This window comes from Lactuca sativa, chromosome 5, assembly GCF_002870075.4.
Source record: "Lactuca sativa cultivar Salinas chromosome 5, Lsat_Salinas_v11, whole genome shotgun sequence".
Classification (NCBI taxonomy): Eukaryota; Viridiplantae; Streptophyta; class Magnoliopsida; order Asterales; family Asteraceae; genus Lactuca; species Lactuca sativa.
In genome coordinates, this window is record NC_056627.2 from 193,751,041 (window position 1) to 193,759,826 (window position 8,786).

Below are 8,786 nucleotides of genomic sequence, written 5' to 3' on the forward strand. Positions count from 1 at the left end.
TGATTCCAATGAGCGCGGGTTGAATCCAATACTCAGAACTTATGAGTACTCATGTGTGTTGTAGCCCTTTGTCCAACATCTTTGACCTCTACAAGCCCGACCCATGACAATCTTGATTCATATCTACTTCCAACATATGACCAACTGTGGATGGTTTAAATAACTTAGTCAATCAGAACAATGACCTAGTTATTCTGGAAGTCAAAACATGCAAAGTGAAACACAATAATAATCGAATCCAGTATGGTCTCAGAACTTATGAATATAAATAAAACACCTTTTATTTATCACCATATGATTACACATTATTCATTGTATACTGTTTCAGCTATCAATTTTATACTTGAATTAAAACAATAGTTGTCCCATGCTCCAAGCATGTACACTATGTTTTCTAAACAATAGTCATGCCATACACCAAGTATGCATACTATGTTTGTCTATGATCTTTACTTTGTGAATTAGATCATTTGAACATAACTTCAATGATTCTCTTTTCACGCTCCCAAATCCTTACTGCAAATGCAAGAATTCCAAATTCATGCCATTTACTAAAATCTGTTAGATTCTAAACTTATATGCATTGATCCTCTTGTAATGATTATGCACAAAGTCACAAGGACTTGACAACAAACATTACAAAGTATTACAAAGGAGATCAACTCCTTGGAAACATCCTTCTTGAATTAAGTTTCCTTAATCTTACACAGATCGAAATTTCTAACTTTGAAACATTTCCAGATTCCATTTTGACTATCACTTCTGAACAAGAGTTGCATCCTTACAGATTATGTCAATATGATCCTTTCAGAATTATCACTATACTTCCAATTGTCCTTGAGCAACCAATCTTTAGTAAACCATAGATTGTCCTCGACAATTGTTTATTCCTTTTAGTCATATCCTTTCACACCCCAAAACCGAGAACGGCGGAAACGTTCTGGGGCATAGGATGTCATGTAATGTATCACAACAAATGTAAAATAGTAAACAAGCAACAACATCGTCTATTGCATTAATAGTAAAAGACTAATACATGTGTGTTCTTTCATAGTAATAAGACATTACAACAAGTAATCAAAATAAAAGACGATTCTTGACTGCTTTGTCTTCGCAAACCTAGTCATCGTACCTGTCTACTGGTGACCTGAGAATACAAGTTATTTTGAAAGTGTAGGTCAACATTTAAGCTGGTGAGTTCATAAGTATTTAATGTCATCTTTTGTATAAGTATGAAGAAAACATTTGGAATTATTCAATGTAATTGTTTGTATAAGTATGAAGAAAACATTTGGAATTATTCAATGTAAGTGTTTGTATAAGTATGAAGAAAACATTTGAAATTATTCAATATAACTGTTTGTATAAGTATGAAGAAAACATTTGGAATTAACCAATGTAACTGTTTGTATAAGTTTGAAGAAAACGTTTGAAATTAATCAATATAATTGTTCGTATAAGTTTGAAGAAAACGTTTGGAAATAATCAATGTAATTGTTCGTATAAGTTTGAAGAAAACGTTTGGAATTAATCAATGTAATTGTTCGTATAAGTTTGAAGAAAACGTTTGGAATTAATCAATGTAATTGTTCGTATAAGTTTGAAGAAAACGTTTGGGATTAATCAATGTAATTGTTCGTATAAGTATGAAGATAACGTTTGAAATTGTTCTACATTTGTATAAAACTGAATAAAATGGTTTGTACATGTTTGAAAGTTTCTAGAAAATCCCATATTTTCTACTAGTATAAAAGTAGTCTTCTACCAAGACTCGACTGTTTTGTATGTTTACCTTTAGAAATCCAATATCCTTTCATAAGTGTGTATGTAATGATGTTTTTCATGCCTAAATAATAGATTTGTGTAAATATAAAATCACTAAGGCATTTGATAACCCCGTAAACCAATGTGTTTCTAATACTCCATGTGAGTTTTATAACCATAGTAATGACCCAGACTGCCTGTAACAACGTTCTTCAGGTGTTGAAATGTTATGACTTTTGTCACCCCAGGCTTGCCGGCCTAGCTGTAGCTAACAACTCAGGTGCGGGATTGTCAATCCCGTATAGATCTATACACAAATATCACGCTCCCCCTACAAGGGATTATGGTATATAATACACGACTTAATAATGCATACTCGAAAGTACGTGAACCGTCTCACAAAACTTAGTATAAAACAGATTTACATATAAAAATGTCCAATTGTTCTTGTATGTGAAAGTATCTCTTTGATATAGTTTTTCTAGTATGTAAATGTTCATGGTTTTCTCGTAAACTATACCTATTATAGTCATTCAAAGTATGTGTTTCGTTCGTATTGTAAATCCTTGTGTAATGCTCACTTGTTATGTAAAGTATAACATCTAAAGTGACATAAATGATCACATATACTTAAAGTATAAATAAAGTGTTTAGTTGGTATATACATATATAAACATGTTTTATTTCCAAAAGATAAGATGTTATCGAGAATATATATTGCATACGAAAGTTCCTATGTAGTGGGTATGAATCACATATGATTCACTTGATAAAAAGAGTATATGGTGAAACTTTATGTTACACACGATAATAACTGTGTGTTTACTTGTATTCCCCCCCCCCCTTTAAAAGTGTATACAACGATTTAAAAGTAGTTTGTTTGATAAGACAATGTACTTATAACCTACTAGAAACCTGGAAGCAATTAGAATCAATGGATAGTGTACTTAGATTTCACATTGATATGTGAATTCTACATCTATTGAGCTGTAGTGACTATCCATATTTGGGTCACTCTTTGACTCGAACAACCATTCATGCACAACATTCCATGGCCTAGTAGTATAGATTAGGTCAAAATCTTACATAAATTAGGATCCAACTAAGATCTAGGACTAATATACTTGACACTTACGATTCTAGTAAGTTGCTTAACTACAATAGGAAATGCCAATGCGATAATTTGAATGAAACTTTCAAGCTTTGTTATTATTGAAAAAGGGTATAAAACCCTAAAAATAAATTAAAATATTCTAATTATACTTCATTATGATGATGAACATCAAACAATATTCCAAAAACCCTAAAGAACCCAAAATCCAAATTTATAAATCTTAAAGCTTAAAAACTTTATAAAATTTGGCTAGAAACTTCCAAATATCAAATTTTATTAATCAAATTATGGATTATATCAATGAAATAGAATTTTAAATTATTATACATTAATCATAATTTTTAAGTTAAAAACAAAGATTTTTAAATAAATCAAGAACTACATAAAGAAGAATTTTTATAAAAATTCTTGGGTTTTATAAAAATGAAGAGGGAATTTATAAATTTGAATTTTTGGAGAGAGATGGCTTCTAATCCACTCAAAAACCAGCCATTCTCCTCTCCCCATGCTCCCTCTTCCCAAAACTCAATCATTAGAACTTCTCCCTCACTCTACCTCTTCTCTCTTCACTCTCTCACACTCCACCCTCCTAACACACGAACTCTCTTCCTCTCTCTCTCTCTAACTCACGAAATTTCCCCCATTCCTTTGCCAAATTTCGAGATTTAGAAGACCTTCAAGTGTTCTTACTTTCCTCAAGATCAAAACCAAGGTAAACAACATCTTCTCCCATGGTTTCACGATTCTACATCTTCTTCTTCTTAGTTTTCTCTTCTTTTCGGATTCTATGCCTTTCCATGGCTAGAAATCTTTATTTTTCCCTTGTGGTTTGTAGGTTCTCACCATAACACAATGCATGTGTTTGAAATGGTGAAAATCCGGGATCAAACCCATGCAAGGTGTGAAAATGATGCATATATGTTCATGTGACTTCAAAAACAAGTATTACATATTCTTCTCCATTTCTTTTGTGTTCTTGCATGATCAAAAGCATTTAAAACATTTCTAGTACATCTTGGATGCTCATTCACTCCATGCATGTGCTAGAAATCGGACCTTAACAAAGGTATGCATGATGTTCTTGTCAAAATATCCTAAGAAGGCACTCAAAGCAAACATGCAATCTGCCAGATTACTTTGTTCAACTTTGAACGACCATAACTAGGTCATTACTTAACCAAATCATGATATTCGTTTTTTATTGGATAGTTCCATGAGTTAACTTTCAAACCCAACCGGTCTCACTGTAAAATATTAATTATCCGATTTTTGGCAATTTTTACAAAATGGTTGCGCAAACAACTCTTTTTCTATGATCACCATTTTTGCCTTGCATGATCAATGGCCTTAAACCCAACCATAAATCTGGGGAAAAATAATTTAGAAACTTAACATACCAGTGAATGATGGCTAAAATTTCGTGGCTTAAAACCCCACTGAATGGGCTGCACAAATTCATGAACTTCAGCCACATTTACATCTCATGCACCATTGCATGCAACATTTCTTAACTTTTTTGGGTTCAATACCCCTATTTCCCTTCTGAATAAATTTTGAACATTTTTCCTTTTGAAAGCCCTCACATGCATGTGATAATCTGTAAAATACCAAAAGCTTTTATTATTTCTTTGATTTATTAAAATTATTGCTAGAAACCATTGGCATAAATCACATAAAATAATTCCAGAGGTCAATAAATCCGGAACAAATTCATGGATGACCCTTATGATGGATAATGACCCCTCACTAGATTTCATCAATTTTTCTTGCAGTTTGGTATTATTTCCGATTTTCTTTTTGTTAGGATATAATAAACCACAAAACCACTTTGAAGAGTGTTAAAATTTTATCTAACAATTTTTGCATACCTTACCTGTGATGGGTGACTAAGAAAAATAATTTCAACATTTTTGCATCATGGCTTGCTATTTTTCCCGATTTTTGATAATTATAATGGTTTTAAAATGGGAAAAATCGTTCTGATTATCCAAAATTCATAGAAATTTACCAGAACATCAAGTTGTACAGTAGGAGGTCACATAAACATTTTGAGGATTTCTCTCCACTGTAAACTATTTTTCTCTTAATTTCTAAAGTTAATTACACTTAAATACACATAAATACCCAAAACCGGATTATACAATATGAAAACCACTTTTGGTATTTTTTCCAGATTCGATATGCTGTAAATGTTATTGCAAAAATTTTTGGTAATTCCTTTTAACTATTTAATATTTAATCTTCAATTAATGATTATTTAAAGGAATAAAACAAGGAAAAATAGAAATACCCACTGAAAAATATTGTTTATATTTTTGCCAGCCTATTTATGTATAATAACAGTTAAATAAAAAGTTTGGATAATTTTGGAAACTGTTTTCTATCTATTTCAGTTTTTATTATAATAAATGCACAAAAATCATAAAAATTGGTTAAACAGTTTAGAAACCCATTTATATATTTTTCACAGATTAAGTATGCATAATGGCAGTGTTATAAAAAGTTTGGGGAATTTTCCTAACTCATTGCTATTTTTCCATGATTTTATGATTATTCAAGGAATTAAATGGTGAAAAATAATTAGACAAATCAAAAAGTCAAGAAAATTTTTCTTAAGGTCTTTGACTTCAATTAAAACTGAAATTCAAACTTTGGGAAGTTTTAGAACTAAATTGATTTAGTTTTTGAATATTTAATCATTAGAACACCTCTAAAATGTTAAGTATTAACATTCCAATAATGGAATTTTTTCCACTTAAATTGTTATAGAACAATTGATTCTTTGAAACTTAATTTCCACAGAAAAATGTTTGTAACTTATCAATATTAAATTTTGACACATTATTGGCATAATTCTATTGTAGTAGTAAGTATATTAGTGTTAGATTTCGATTAGAGACTCACTAGCGAATACCATTATTGTAGGAATCGATAGTGGTACGAGAGGATCTTAGCTCAAGGCATCATTTTCATCATCTCAATTCATATTGTGAGTATTCACGCACTCGCCTATTTTCGGTTTTTAAATGTTTTGGGGAGGAAAAGCATGTCCTAAACTATTTTTATGTTCGTTGTATTTATTTTGACTTGTATGAAACTTGGTTGCTATATTTCGTATGTATGTGTATGTTACTTTAATTCATGAGGAATGTATCGCGGTTAAGTCCCTGGAATCTCTAGACACAACTCATTAACTCTTTTGAGCCTATGGTTATTATGGATAGCGCTATCAGGAGGTAGACAACTCCTCACTCGCACGATTCGCTTGAGTGCATTTTACCATTTTCTACACTATGTTTGCGATACACATAGTAGTCAATAGGGCACGATTCGGTCATTAGACTTGGGTTGTGAACTCATGAATGGAAACTTGATGCACGTACGAATCTTTATACACCTACGAAACTTGTATTCCCATGTTAGCAACGAAAGTTGTATACTTATTTTAGCAATGAAACTTGAAAACTTATTTTAGCAACGACACTCGTTGCTCATTATAGCAATAAACCTTGTATCTCATTATAACAGCAAACTTTTGTTACTAAATACTTATTTACTTGTTTAGCAACAAACTTGGTTTCTTCTTATAGTAACAAACTTGTTTGCTCCTTGTAGCAATGAAACTTGATTACTCATTTTAGTAACAAACTTTATTTCCCATGAGGATATGATCGTTGCATTTCTTTTGGGCAACATACTTTATTTCTCATGGTGACAAAGAACTCTGAACTTTGTTTATACAAACTTATTTACTCATTTTAACAATATACTTTTGTTATTGGAAACTCTTATAAAAACTTTGATTTCGATTCATGAAGCCAATATTATTTTCAAACTTGTGAGTACTCACCAACTATTTTCATAGTTGACGCTCATTTTACATGCTTTTTCAAGAATCATCGAGTAAGTGGCACTTAGGGACACTTCACTTTTAGGAGCATTCGCATGTGTTGTATTTCTATTTTCATTGTAATTTCTTGTAAAAGTTGTTCAAACCCATTGTAAATTTATAATTATTTTTAATACTATGGTTGGCGTTGTCTTTTAAGTTTTGCTATGAAACCCTTTATACTGCCATGCCTCGTGTTTCCGCTTTAGCGGGGTGTGACAGGAAATTGTATCAGAGCCAAAGGTTATAGAGAATACCGGTTTTCCTTTGGAAAACCACAACTATAGCCAAAAATTTTCTAAACGTTTTTAAAATACTGAACATACTACTGTTATAACTAATTTGAGTACACATTAATGGAATTTAATTAAGTATAGCCTGGCCAACTATGCTTAATTAAGGAAACTTAATGCGAGGCTTGAAACGGTTATAGTAGAATTATGTTCAAAACAATTTTTAGCTTGAACTTTGAAAAACAAAATTTTTCGGTGTGCGTACGGGCATTGCATATTATAGGCATTCATCTAGGTACACTTAGAAACTAAGTGCACTTTTACCATAATGCCTTTATTTAGAAATATTCCTATCCCTTATCATGTGCTAGGTTAACCACTTAGGTTATATCACTAGCCACTCTAGGAGCAATGCACTTAGTGTTGAGAATGGGTATTCCTTGGTAGCTATTGACTTTAGATGTAAGGTTAGTAGCTAGATATACACTAGTAATAATCATAAGTCAAAACCTATACCAATTATTCATCAATACCTCTTCATCGTCTTCATACTAGAGTTACAACTAGGAAAAAGCCTTTCGATATCGACACAAATGATAACTGGAGCATCGCGTAAGGAGGTAGATGAGTCGCCACTAAGTAATCACTTGGATATCATTGGCGAGCATTCAGGATTCGACTCACAAGGAGACATGGAGGTTGAACCCAAACGTGAGACTTTATTACTACGCTACGAATTTAGCTTTAGGTTGTTTCCACCTTGAGCTTAAAACTTAACATAGGATATCCCTTTGACCTCTATAAAGGGTCATAAACTGCATTAACACCATAAAGCGTCTCACTAACAAATTTTCTTGTCCTTTATCTACGGGAAAAGACATCGGTACTCGCCTTGTACTCGCCTTAGTATTTAAGTATGATTAGGTATACTAACATACTTATTCCTTACTTCTTAATCTTCCATCGAAAAATTATTTCGCTTCATCGGTTTTATTTATCATCGATAAAATATTTTATATCCACTTCATTCAACTTAATAGACATTTCCTAACAATCTAAGCCATATTCTAGCTAAAACTCTTTTGACAACTTGCTTTAACTTAACGCTTTTATTCAAAACTCAATTTAACCAATATTGTTTTTAATCATGCTATTACAATCTCATTTCAAATCAATTTCAATGGATAGATGTGCTTTTGAGGTCACATAAACCATTTTAAACATTGCTTACCATTTTGACTCGTTTTCGTAAATCTAGAAACATTTTCTTTTATAATCATGTTTAAAATCTTTGCTACAAAACATAGACCTATGACATTGAAGTTCATTTTATGTGTAAAAGCTTCATTGAATCTTCAAAACACTTTTGTTTGACGTTTTTAACAGTTTTCTCATTTAGACATTGTAATTTAGTTTAATGTGTTTCTCGAAACCCAACGTGATGTTTATGCAAATTTCTACTTCAAACATATTTATAAGACATATCTAATGCTTGTATTTCAAAATACACATTATTTGTGTACTTTGCTTCAATATAGTTTTATAATCTATGAAGTTTTTAAAAATTATAGCATTTGAAAACTTAGTGTTCACTTTTAAATTCCCAGTGATGCACTTTCGACAACGCGAAATTATTGTTTTAAATATACCGAGTTTTACCTCATCTATTTTAACCATTGTTGGACTCAAGCCTAAAAGGGTCAAGACTGTCAGATTTTCAATTACCAGTTGTAGTGCTTCTTCTTTTTACAATTGGAGTTTAACTTAATAGATAACTTGTGAATTT